At 37.1% G+C, this 14,357-nt stretch overlaps 1 protein-coding gene across 2 annotated transcripts in view; it reads right to left on the bottom strand.

Annotated features, from left to right (window-relative positions):
- The window catches only part of LOC131362195 (cadherin-22-like), a 203,085-nt gene extending 199,560 nt beyond the window's left edge, over positions 1–3,525 (bottom strand). For both annotated transcript variants that reach the window (XM_058404039.1, XM_058404040.1), the window contains exon 1: positions 3,407–3,525. The gene's annotated coding sequence lies outside the window, so the exon portion shown is untranslated. The remainder of the gene's footprint in view (positions 1–3,406) is intronic.
- Between the last annotated feature and the right edge of the window lie 10,832 nt (positions 3,526–14,357).

Here is a 14,357-nt window from a genome sequence, read left to right as displayed (position 1 = left end):
GAGTTACTTAACTTCTAGTCATGATGTTAACTGCTGTAATCATAAAGCCATCTTATTTTGTTATCAGCATTGTAACTGAATAGAACTGAAAGGTTTGATTAGCGATTGTTCGAGCAGCTGGAATGAAATCAAAACAAAGCCCCTGTATTGGAGCTAAATGGAAACTTGTTTCTGCAATGCATTATGTCATTGTATATGGCCTAGTATGAGCTTTAACTAAATTTGTCACTGCTGTTTTTTGTATTAAAATGCTAAGTAGAAGTAATTCGCGACATAGCAACAAAAATAAGATTGCAGCTATATCTCTGAAAAACGAATGAGTCAATCAGAATAACTTCTAAATGAATTGATGGTATTGTTCCAGTTACGGTGTTCGTTTAAAATTGTGCATTTATAACAGTTTAACAAATTGTCAATCTTTAGATATGCAATTAAAATGAGCATGATTATTTTTGTCATGTTCCCAACAGTCAGAAAAGAATTGCATTGCTGCCCGAGCGAAAGCATGCACACACACACACTTTTGCATGCACACACACACGGAGTGCTGGGCGGAAGATGAAGGGTGAGCTCCTTTGGCACGCGCTGGCTCTTGGAGCAGGTGTGAGATACACAGTGGCTAATTTAAGCTAAAGTTCTGCACCGGAGGCTCCTGCAGCAGGTGCAGAACTGCAGAAGGGAGACCTGAACTCCAACCACTGAGTCGGCATCAATTACAAAAAAAACCCTAATGATTTTATTTCCACATACCCGTAACCACCCCCACCCCCACCCATTTATAAACCATACTACTTCCATTCCTTCGAAGCCCTTCCCTTCCGAATCGCTCACTGTAGTTTGCTCTCAGACACGGTAAACGGTAATCAATGTCCCAGGCTTGATGTTTCATCCAATCAATTTATCAAAGCTCTGGCTTGGACTGTAGGTGCCCTAGCGGTTGTAGTTGTCAGACATAAATCACAACCAATCTATACTGCATTTGTTTGTATGTCTGTAATTTACAGTCATGCCAGCCGTGTCCTGCTTGTATTTACAGAGGAAATATGGGAAGGACAGACGGGGTGAGGAGAAAATATGCTCATCTTCATCCACAGCTTTATATTGTATCAGGCAGCCTTCTCCAGCACATATGAAAGCACTGTAGACAATCAAAGAAGTTAACAAACAATCGATGTTTTGTGCCAGGCTGGTCACACCTCAGTCTCCTGACTGTATAATCTAGTTCACTGGACAAGTTTGAAGTTTCAAGAAAATGATGCCTTATAGCATAATTGAATTCATAGTAATTAAAAAAACGCTGTACATTTTTACTCTCTAACATGCTCTACCTTTAACCTTCAACTACTGCTTGTGAATTAAGAATGAGACAAAACCCCAGAATTAGAAGAACAGAGAGAGAGAAAGAGAGAGAGAGAGAGAGAGAGAGAGAGAGAGAGACCTTAACGCTTTAACAGATACCGAAGCTCACAAGTTCAGAGAAGCTATATAACAGCCATGTTCACTCTTTTATGCATGAGGGGAAAAGGAGTACTGTAGATAGACAGTGTACTGAAGCAAAATCTTATCTCCAAAAACAGAAACAAAAACAAGTTTTGTTTGCACAGTGAAGATAAGTGTTTGCTGGGATTTAAATGCATGGGATCTTTTTTCTACCTCATGAAGAAGATGAATGTGAGCTCCCAAATAATGTAAAACACTAAAATGGCTCAAATCTGATTTACGAGGTTTCTGCAGCACACAGCCAATGAGCCACTTTACATAAAACTGCCTGCTGCACCCTTACCACCTACACAACTATGCTGAATTAACACCTACTTTGGTCATTTATGTCCAGTGAGGCTCAAACAGATACCAAGTACACACACATTCCTCATGTATATATATATATATATATATATATATATATATATATATATATATATATATATATAGTTCATAACCCGCTGCTGTTATGTCTCCCTCTGCACACCAAATTTCCTCTCTCAGCAAATGTCAAGTTTAATTTCTATAAGCTTTAATTGCCCTACAGGCACCTGGCCCTTTAACACAACATGTATAGACAGCTGTTCAAAAAAGTTCACATATTATGGAATGAAGATGCTGTGATTCAAGAAATCACTCCCAATGTTTTGGGCATAATCTCGGTCCCGAACGCCAAAGATGATATACTACAACCAATCACATTAGCCGATAAATTATGTCTGTGATTAGCTCTTTAATTTAATAGCATAATTATGATGAAAAAGCATTTAGAAACTGACATTTATCATTTTAACAACACATCGGTATAGAATGCATATATTATCAGAGATGACAGGCAAAGCTTCAAACCTCTTTTTTTGGTTTGTTTGTTTGTTTATTTGTTCTTGCTTTTTTCTGACAGTAGGGTATTCTTTATTTCCTTATCTCAACTGTGTAATGTGTTAGTGCTCAGATCTCTGCACAAACCTCTGCATCACAACAACATAGCATAGTGTGTGTGTCCAAAAGTTCACTAACTGTACAATGATTCAAAAGTGTCAGGTTCACCCCATAATTCTGCAATGCATGTGTTATAGCCCGGTGAGGCTGTGTAATCAGCAAAGGCTGCAGAGCTACTCACCATAAAACACAATCTCACACACTACTTTATCATCAGACTCCAAATGCACTTTATCGACCAGCAAAAAGCTTCATTTCGGACTTTACAGAGATTGTGTATTTCATCCTGCACGCCATGTGATGCTGTCTGAATCGACATGAACGATCAGGTGTACATCGTCGCGCAAAATAAATAAAGCAGAAAGAAGCTTTTGTGAGTGAACGTTTACACTATTCATTTGATAGCGAAAAGACACGAATAAATATTATTGGAATAATTCCTCCACATCTGGGAGTTTGAGCGTGCATGCGGTGTGTTTAGAGGTAAGCTCGTCTAAACATGAAACGCAATACCGACCAGAATGCATAATCTCACCACTGTATTAAATGTAGAAGTTCAAAACTGGTCACTATATGAATGATATTATACAAAGAAAGTTTAGAAAGTGCGAGACGGTTAAAATGATTTCATTAACTTTTTTTTTCTGGCAATCTAACTGGCCAAACAAGGCAATATTCACGCGCATCAGAGCTCTCCGCAAAAAAAAAAAAAAAAAAAAAAACTTCCAAAACCAATCCAATTGTAAGGGCTGTGTAATTTCCACATGCACCAAGTGACACTTCTGAGACATTCTTTAAAAATGTTGTCTTCAGAGACCTGTGCATGTTATCAGAGACCTGTGCATCCGCGCGTAACGGCGCAAAATGTACTATTTGTAGTAATAAAAACACAGCTATTTGTTTCTCGTTTAATACAACCATATTTAAGGAGGTATACATACATGAGGTGAAAGAAATAGAAAGGCAAAGGTACGCGGACGCTTACCCGCTGTGGAGAAGCCGAGCGCAAGCGGCGCGTGAGCGTATTTGGAGCGAGTTCCTCGCAGTTACAGCTGCTCCTCGAATAAGGCGCGAATGTGCCGTGTGCGCGCAGCGCGCTCCCGCTACCGCCCAGAGTTCAGACTGCGCGAGCCGCGGAGCCTCTGGTGGCGGCGCAGAGAAACGAGAGAGTGAGAGAGAGAGAGAGAGAGAGAGAGAGAGAGAGAGAGAGAGAGAGAGGGAGAGAGAGAGAGAGAGAGAGAGAGAGAATGTGGATTGATGAAGAGACGAAAGGTGAAAAAAAACACCCAGGTTTCGGGAAGTTTTCATTGTTAGACTGAAAGCAGATTTTTAAATGAGAGAGTTTGTGTGCGCTCGTGTGTCAAGGAAGAGGGTTGGAGTGGGGGATTTTTTATTCTCTTTCTTCACTCATAAGATAAGAAGAAGACGAATAAAAATAAGAATAATGACATACAGTTTCCTAACATACATGAACATTATTATTATTATTATTATTATTATTATTATTGTTGTTGTTGTTGTTGTTGTTGTTGTTGTAATAATAATAAGAATAAGTTTTTTTGTTGTTTGTTATACATAGTGAAGCATATTATGCAGTATTATGAACTACTTTCATAACTACAGCAAAATGTAGTATAAACAGTCCTACATTAAGTTTTTTAGTCAGACTCTTTTGTGCTCCTGTGTATTAAATAATTCTATCTCTGGCATAACATATTAACACAACATATAAATAAAGTGTTTTACATTTTAGTTCACACATACAAAATGTCCATATTTGATTATTATTGCATGTGAAATTTGGCTGCTTTCTGGAACACAGTGTCACCGAAGCTGAACCATGCGATAAGCCTAAATATAGGACCATAATTGATGGTGCATTAGCTGCTATTACTAGCTACTGTGATATGTCAGCGCATCCAACAGCGAAAATAATAATAATAATAATAATAATAATTTAAAAAAAACTTGCAACTTTTTTATTTGTCCTATTTTCCATGTAGTGTTTTTCACTTAATTTTTAGATTTTATTTCAGATTTTGCATGGCATTATTTATCTTGGCATTAATTATCATTTTTCTGCTACTGATACATTTAAAGTCACAAATATTTATAAAACTATAATAGAAAGCTGAGAATATATCATGGTAGAGATCCCAAAATGTAATGAGCATGACAAAAACAAAAAGATGATGTAAAATACCTTTAAAACAACATTTACTCATTCTACTTCAGGAATTGCTTTATCCTAGTGTTCAAGTGTTTAACTGGGGTTGTAGGGGTTGATCTCAACACACTTTGAACAGGATACCAGTCCATCACAGGGCACCATGGACACACATTCATGCACTCATTCACACCTAGAGGCATGTATTTAGGAGGCGGAAAGAAAACAGATAACCTGTAGGAAACAACAGAACCTAAAAGGAAATAAACACAAAAAAATGTGTACATTAACCCTTTAATGTTCTGTGTGACCGTTTGGTAGAGTCACTATATTTAAATAATTATGGAGTCTGTTAAAAAAAAAACAGATATTTATTGTTGTTATTATTGACCGAATTAAATAAATAATGCAAAGTAAGATTTTTTCCATTGCTTTGGACACCCAAGACAGACAGTAACCCAAGCTCAAAATAAACCAGGGACCCTGGAGCTGTGAGGCAGTAATGCTAGCTTCTGAAGTACCATTCTGCCAAACTAAAATACTAGCCTAAGAATAAATTACATAACAGGAATATCAGCAAAATATTAAAATAAAAAATATACTTTCATCATAATTTGTTAAAGTTCATTAAAGCTAACATGACAGACTAAGCATAGCTCCCCAGTCTTAACCATAGCTACTATAAGTTATTATTATTATTATTAAGACACTGGATAAAATAAGTCAACAGTCAACCAATCACAAATCACAAAGCAATCTTATCTATCTTCACACATATTACTAAATAATAAGAACATGTAGATGACATTATAGATAAACAGTAAAAGATATGGGCTTAAATTGTAAACTCACCCATCCAGTGTTTTAGATAATCCCTATCTTACCTTCTGCATGAGAAGATATTGTCAGAGCATTCACTTGAAAAAGCAATTTCTTGTTTTTTTTTATTTTTTATTTTGCAGCAGGTCTGGCTTAGCTTAATGAGGCATCTACTATTCATATCTATGGTGGTAAGCTGTTACTTTTGAGTCATGATTTTAAAAACCTGAAAAAAACTAACAAACTTTGGTTCTGAGATATAGTGCTTGTAATCCACCATGACATGGCATGCGCTTGATGTCTCTTTTTCTTTTTCTCTTTCCACCCCGCTTTCTGTCTCGCTATCTCTTTATGTTATCCTTGAATTAAATTGTTATAATACACCTAACACATTGTAGAGAAATGCTTTTAATCCATCATTGTGTGTCATGACACTCTGGCTCTCTCTTTCTCTCTCTCTGTCTCTCTCTCTCTCTCTCTCTCACACACACACACACACACACACACACAAACAGGTGGACATATGCTATAAAAGTCTTATCATGAGAACTGCTGACTATGGGAACAGCCAATGAATATTCAGTATTTTCTGTGTTGGCAAGTTGGCAAGACTGTGGAGAAAGTAATCTCTCAAACTGAGTAGCAGGTAAACTCCAGACAGGCTGAATAAACATGGCCACTAGAGGAAGATGAATGATGAATTAAAATGACACTGACCATCACAGACACACCGAGCTCCATGTCAAAGAAAATAGGATTCATTCACAACTCAGAGATACAAAACTACAGGTTTAATTTGTGAATATTTGTAGGTTTTCTAAATGTTCTCTGCAATATCATGTAAAATAAAGTCAGGACAAATTTTTATAAAAATTAGCAGAACGTCTACATCAGCACTGATTCAATGAGGCATGGACTCCGCAAGACCTTTGACGATGTGCTGAGATATCTGACATCAAGTCTTTAGCAGCAGATCCTTTAAGATCCTTCAAGATCAGATTGAGATTTGGGGAATTTAGAGGCCAAGTCAACACCTTGAATTCTTTGCCATGTTCTTCAACCATTCCTTCATTTCCACTTCATACTGGGAACGGCTCACAAGACCTGCTGTTTTGCAGTTGCCCTGACTCAGTCATCTAGCCGTCACAATTCTGGCCTTGTTCAAGTCCCTCAAATCCCTACATTTGCCCATTTTTCCTGATTTCAACACATCAAATTCAGGAACTGACTGTTCACTCGATGCCTAATATATCCCACCTCATCTAACAAGATAATCAGTGTATTCACTTCCCCTGTCACCTGGTTTTAATGTTCTGACTGATTAATATATATTTGAGAAGATTATAAATACTGAAATGAAGATAAGAGTCTAGTGTATTCCAAATTTTTTGCTCTGTGACAAAACAGAAGTACAGATGTGGATGGTATGAAAACTAGGCAGGGGCAAAAGTGATATGTCTACCACAGAGAGTTGCAGCCAGTGACTGGAGAGTCTACAAAAATTATTCAAAAATATTTTATATCATGTCCTGACAGTTAATTGTGCACTCAGTTTAATGTGTTCATTTATTTGTGCTCTCGTGCACGGAATTTTGTGGCCGTGGTCATAAGGATGAGCTAACCAAGAACACATAAGCTATAATTACAGGCCACTTTAAGTAAATGTAATTCATAATTTTATTCATATGAAATTCGGTCCTTGAGATAAGCATATCTCCGATTAAGGAACTGTCTCCTCCGAGCTCTTCCATGAGAAAAAAAAAGCTTTCCATGGGATTTAAAGGGATGATATGATTAATTAATTATTGTCAGACTGAGCCAATATGGTACAAGAAAAAATCTACTTAAATTCAAGGTCAGAACTGTACATAACTGTGACATGCTGCTGTTTTCTGAAAATGCACTGCATATATACAACTGTCTGAGCATGCTGTATGTAAGTCTGTAGTTAAATCTGAGATCATGATTATGATGTGCTTGATTTCCCCACTATGCACATAACTCAACCCTGAATTTGCTAAATGAATAAGAAAATGTTCAACCAAGACAATGCATATGGTACAATACATAATATGTTCTTAATAAATAATTTATGCAAGGCCCTCACCCCAGTTTTTACATACTGCTTGCTTAGAAATTTGCATCTACTTACACTTACATAACTGAAATTGAAATTACATTCTTCTTCTATGACAGTAGAAAACAATAAGCATGGAAAAAATGATTTGGAGAACTTTTATTTCTTAGTGCATTGTTTCACTGTCTTGTGCTGAAGCCTCCAACAAAAAGAGGAGGAAAATAGGCTAAAATTTTCAGAAATTATGTGCTGGGAAGTACGAAAAGTGTGCAAGGGCATGAAAGAACAGGTCCAAACTGGAAAGAGCAGAATGAGAGTGGAGATCTGCTTGAACTTGCACATGTGCTGTTGGGTATTATGAACTGATATGGTGTTACAAAAGCTGTTTGCAGGAAAAGGGTCAGCCATCAAGGTGTACTAACATTAGGGTCCATCTCCTCCAGCTTCCATCACTGACAAAGTTCTTCTAGCCTCCATCCATCCTCTCCATTCTCCATCACTGACCCGTTCTTCTTCAATGGGTCATGTCCTTCTGTCTCCATTACTAATACATCTCGGCTAGTCTCCAACACTGATCCATTTACTCTCATCCCTATCATTGATCTGGCTTCTCCAGTCTTCACCAGTGACCTGTTACCTCACAAATCCATCTCCTCCTCTCTGCATCACTGATATATTTCCTACAGTCTTCATCAGTGATTCAAATTCTCCAGTCTCCATCCCTGACCCATTTACTTTAGCTTCTATCACTGATCAATTTCCTCTAGTCTCTATCAGTAATTCCAATTCTCCATTCTTCATCATTGGCCCATTTACTCCAGTTTCCACGATAGATTCATCTCCTCAAGTCTCCATCACCGATTCATTTCCTCTAGTCTCCATCAGTGCCTTATTTCCTCCAATCTCAATCAGTGATCTGGCCCCATCACTGATCTATTTCCTCCAGTCTTCATCAGTGATTCAAATTCTCCAGTCTACATCACTGACCCCTTTACTCCAAAAATGATCCTGCTTCTCTAGTCTCCATCAGTGCCCCATTTTCTCCAATCTCCATCAATGATCTGGCTTCTCCAGTCTCCATCACTGACCTATTCTCTTCATCATCTCCATCAGTGGTTCATCTCCACCAATTTACATCACTAATCTAACCTCCCGTCTCTATCACTCACCAATTTCCTTCAGCCTACATTAATGATCTGGCTTCTCCAGCCTCCATCACTAAGTTCTTTTCACCAGTCTCCATCACAGGTCCAGCTCCTCTAGTCTGCATCACTAGTGAATCTCCTGCACCTGTGTTGTGACACAGCAGTATAATGAACACACACTGGGATTTGCATTTCATAGGTCTTCACCCTGTTCACACTGCCTAGTGTCTGAAAGGCTGGCACCTTATTACCAGTGGCAAAATCACCCTAGAGAATATTGATAGATTAGTACCTTATATACCACCCCTTCACAGATGCTAAAACACTTTGATGCCTGGAGGTGTGCTCTGGCTCTTTTTCTATTTTTCTCCCCTCCTTTGTTTTAAGCCACTCTATCTATTTAGAAACCCTGCTGTGCCACCACTACAGCCTGCTCTCCTGATGAATGTTTCTGCATACATCCTGCTCCAAAAGTGCAATGCTGTGGTCTTAGTCCAATATATTTGCTACCATTTATACCCCCACCCCAATTATTATTGGCAACCTTGCCTTGCCAGCTACTTCATCCCTACATATCCCTATATACTTTGTATTCTGTGTTCCCTTTACAGTCTTACTCTGCATTTCTTAACTTAACTTTTGTCACTAATCTTTTATAACCGCACATGCTTTGTTCTGAACCATTCTGAGCATTATTACTAAGACTACTGTATAAACCCAAATAAATATTAACATTCGCAGACTTACATACAGTACAACTGCCCCAGAATCTCATGCAATGATCTTTGAATCCCAATCCAGGACAGCTCTAATAATATATCTGTAAAGCATTGTGCACATGACAATAATGTTGTAATAGTAAGCAATAATAATTGAAATGGGTACCCAACCTATATATAAAACGTTCTGTATGCTTACTGTAGATATTCTACAGCAGACAATTTATCCAAACAGATCTGGATAATTCATGACAAGTGTTAAGCTAAATAACTTACTATGCTTCATAAAACACAAAAAGGTCTTGATCTGTACTCTACTTTTTAGATAATATAAAATTGTAAAATACATAATATAATACTGCCTTTAAATAATCATCTTAACTATTTAAAGCATATGGTGTTGCAGAATCATTTTAAATTGGAGCATTATTATTTTTATAATATATAGCTTATTGAATGTTGCTCTAGCACATTGCATTATGACCTTTAACACACTGGTGTATCTTCTGTTATCATTAACTGTATATTTTCTCTCTATTTACAAAATGTGTCTATGTCACTGACTTTGTTTTAACAAATAGACTTTTGTTTACTTACCACCATCTGTTGTTTATCATGAATGGGAACAAAAACACCAGAAACTCCATTATCAAAACAGTTATTCCACATTTTTCCCTGCAACAATGCTTCTCCTAGCGTAGCATTTCTGACCGTAAACAGTGACTGTATAATCGGCAAATCAGTTGTGCAGCATCCAGTATTGCAATATGCGTAAATAATATTCATATGTTTAAAAGTAATCAACAGTTTTTCTTGCTTTAGCTTAAATGGGATATGACAATAATTCTGTTATCTGAGCAATCTGTGCTTGTTAACATTTGCCCAAGTAAAAGAGAATAACCTCTCCTACTATTAGAAGCATTTATTATTATTTAAATATTATTTATTATTATTTAGCTTTATTAACAAAATTAAAACAATTTAAATGAATGCAAACAAAGTATACCTATAAAAGACAGACAGACAGACAGATAGACAGATAGACAGATAGATAGATAGATAGATAGATAGATAGATAGATAGATAGATAGATATTAAACTAACCTCTGCCTAATGTTGCCCATAACTGATGCTATGTTGTGATTTTTCAGTTTACTGACTTGTTGAAATTGCTATTGGGAGTTCAGATTTATTCACAGCAGTAGCTTTCACTCAAAGATCTTAATGTCTGGTGCTTGGTAGACAGAAGCTGAGCTGTCTATTTGCCCCTGTCTATTGGATATTATTATCTAGCTGTACTCAGTAAGAACAATGCAGCTCTCTTGACCTGGCTTTATCCTTTTGCTTCATGTCTGGGAATGAAACCTTCCCTTGGAAAAGTTAGCATAAGTATCTGTTCTTTTCATTTGCAGTGGTTACTCATCTGTTTCTTACAGGTAAACAAAATAGTCCTATGAAGCTGAGTGGTGGAGCTGAGGTTGAGAAACTGTCAGATACACAATTAACAGGCATTTCCACCTCTGGAGTTTTTTCCCCCTAATTATTTCCAGCATTTCCAGCTGCATAGTAGAAAAAATCCCACAGAAAAAACATTCTTCCAGTATGCAAGCAATATCTTCATTAAACATTTATACAGGAAAAATATAAGTAGACAACAGCATGAGTGTATGTGTGAATGGTTATCTGGAAACATTAACCTACTCAGGCATGCGTAGTGCTGATTAGACTTTTAGGTCGGCTGTCACAATGTGTTTCTGAATCATGAGAGAGCTGCTCAAACACTTCCCCCATACAGCCATGACGCTGCTGATGTCTCTCAGCAACACATACAGTGGGTTTACCTTTGTGTTAGCTGAGCTAATCATCTCCCCCTTTAATTGTATAACCCATACAGCACTGGTACCCTCCTGAACTGTCTTGAGAACCTCAATCCAACTGATCATGGCAGCCTCCAGAAACATTCACTTATTCCCAATATTACAGCAGGACGGAAAAGTAACATAGCAATGGTGCAGTTGTAATTTCTTTTCTATACTGTTCTAATAACACTGCAAATTACACCCAGGGAGGCAATGAGTCATTTCCTAACAGTTCATATGCCTAAATATAGGTCTGCTTATTTACTACATTAATCTCTCCCGCCCTCACCAGGAGCCTCAATGCATGGGAAACACAATTTGGTTATCTCCAGCAGAAAGTTCCTTTAGTCACATTATATTAGGAGGCCAGTGCATTATGTACATTGGTGGCTGAACATAAAAAGCAATTTATTGTGGTTTTCACACTACTTTAGTTAAACAGGTTTGGCCTCTGTCAGAGGCAGACAAATGTGTAGTTTGCTAGAACAAAGGCACACTGTAAAGAAATGTCCACAAAGATCATCATCGGCATTCATATTGGCTCACAGAAAGGGGTATTTTAGCAGGACCAAAAGGGAAACCAATATTGCAATGCTATATAAAAACCAACCATTATTGGTTTCTGTGGTACAGTTCCTAATGTTATTTTCTCCCTAGTACCCTTTAAAATGCATGAGTTTTGCTGCACTGCTTGAGTCTACTTTGACATGTAAATAAAGAAATAAATAAATCAGTACTAGGGTCACCGAGATACTGCCAATGAACAGAGGTACATAAGTGAAAAGGGTCAAGATGCATATCTTTGCTCTTATATTGATTTACTCATTAATCATCTGCCAGTGATTCTATTTTTTTCACACTGACAATGTGTTTATTCAGAAAAGGTGGGTGTAAACAGCTAAAAGGTTATGAACAAGGTAAAACTTTATAAGTGTGTATAATGTGTGAGTAAACTGAACAAAATGAAACAACGGAGGCATCAAATAAATGGGGTATTTTATGTGAGCTGGAGAAAAAGCAAAAACTGCCATTAATGCTAATTCTAAATTTCCAATTTACTGCAATAATATCTGTTCATTTGTTTGTTTCATAGAACTTTCTAATAGCATGTAATTAGTAATAATATTACTATCTGACACAAGGTCAAAAGGCATCAGTTTTATTCTCTTGAATTTTAAAATTATGAAAAATAAAGCAATAACAGGATCAGTTTGAACTGAACCAGGCCTTATATAATATTTTGCAAAAATAACACTGCATTCTCTCACTTCTCTGTTCTGAGAAAACACAAGACTAGTCAACATGCTGTGAGAAAGAGTCAACACCAAAGATGAGGGGGATGTTTCCTTTCTGATGGCTTTTTGCTTTGTTGCACATTTTTGTTGTTCCCTTGGATTAATTTTTTCCCAAAGGAACTCAGACCTATGAAAGGTGCACAAAAAGACGTTCATTCCACCTGCCACATGATTCTTGTTTGTTCTAAATGCTTTGGACTGTAGCATACTGTCCAGCTGTCCATCTTTCACTAGAACCATTAAGAAAGACTTCAATACTCCTACTGGATAAAGGAATAAAGGAGAAGTGAAAGAGCTCTCATTTGATTTTATTTGCAGTTGTAAAATATTCTGAATGTACAATATGTCAATTTTGGTAACTACTCTTATAAACAATGCTCATGTTAGAAATTAGACACACAAACCCTTCAGATACTTGGAGATCCTCCATCCATTTTCAATTTGATTTATACTTGGTCATGGTGAGCCTGTCCCAGGGACTTTGGGTACAAGGCAGGAGACACCCTGGATGGGGTGCCAACCCAACACATAGATAAATTGTTCACATAGTCATACACTATGAACCATTTGGAGAAACCTATAAGGAAGGAAACCAGAGAACCCATAGTAAAACCCCAAAGCCTGGGGAGAACATCCAAAAGCCATACACAGGGAGGAGGCTGGAATCAATCAAACCCCATCCTGGAGGTGCAAGCCACCGACCCACACAAATATGTCACATATATGCCATGAGACAGGGTCTAAAATTACCTTTAAAAATGTTTTTGTAATACTGTTTTTTAAGCCTTGTTTCTTCCAGTTTAAACAGATTTTAACATAAAAATAGGACATAAAAGTACATATAGAATGGACAGTGCAGTGGAATTGTTTCCTGCCCAGGATCACAGATGATCCAGAGACTCATCCATCTGGTTCTTAACACTATTCCTCTATCACTCACTCAGCACATCACCACATTTACACAGGCAGGGTGTTCAAGTCACAGAGAGAGAGAGAGAGAGAGAGAGAGAGAGAGAGAGAATAAGTGGTGTGCTTGAGACACAGCTGCACTTCCTCCTCCACTGTGAAAAGTATAAAAAAAAACACCTTTCCTGAAAAAAATCTAATTTGTCAAATGCCAAAATACCACATTTCTGCAAATTAACAGAATAAAAGATATTAAGCATCATTTTAGGTGAAGGCCATGATGAGCAGTATGTGTCTCCTACACACACCCTCAGCATACACCTTACACAATATGTTCAGACACTTACCTTTCAGCTGTTTTTTTGTTGCTGTTTGCTTGTTATTATGCTTTTTTGTTCATTATGTTTGTTTATGCATGAATGTAGATATATGTATATGGATATAACCTTTAGTTAAATCTGATCTACTTGCTACTCTACTGCTCTACTTGCTTTGGCAACAATGTGATCAAACATTCATGCCAATAAAGCATTGCTGAACTGAACTTAACTGAGAGAGAGAGAGAGAGAGAGAGAGAGAGAGAGAGACCGCTCTACCGCTCTCAGTCAGAGTCACAGTGAATGACCAGATTGTTCAAAGACATACATGCTTCCACACACTATTTATATTAATAGCAATGTATCCATTTGCTTTATTAATAAATTTCCTTGATGCTCATGGAACCAATGGATAGAATTTAGAAGAATATATTCCTATTTTAATTGAAAAACAGCATTTTAATCATCTTAATAATAAAGGTTTTCATCACTGTAAAGGCTGTCTTTAACTGTAACTCTAACAAATAGCTACACTGAATTATTAATTAATTATTGAACAAAAAATACCATGCAAGTAATTTGCTTGCAGCAGAGCTGACAGGTAGTTACTCTAATTAATATTTATAGCACAT

This window comes from Hemibagrus wyckioides, linkage group LG11 (assembly GCF_019097595.1).
Source record: "Hemibagrus wyckioides isolate EC202008001 linkage group LG11, SWU_Hwy_1.0, whole genome shotgun sequence".
NCBI lineage: Eukaryota > Metazoa > Chordata > Actinopteri > Siluriformes > Bagridae > Hemibagrus > Hemibagrus wyckioides.
This window is presented reverse-complemented; position numbering and strand designations above follow the sequence as displayed.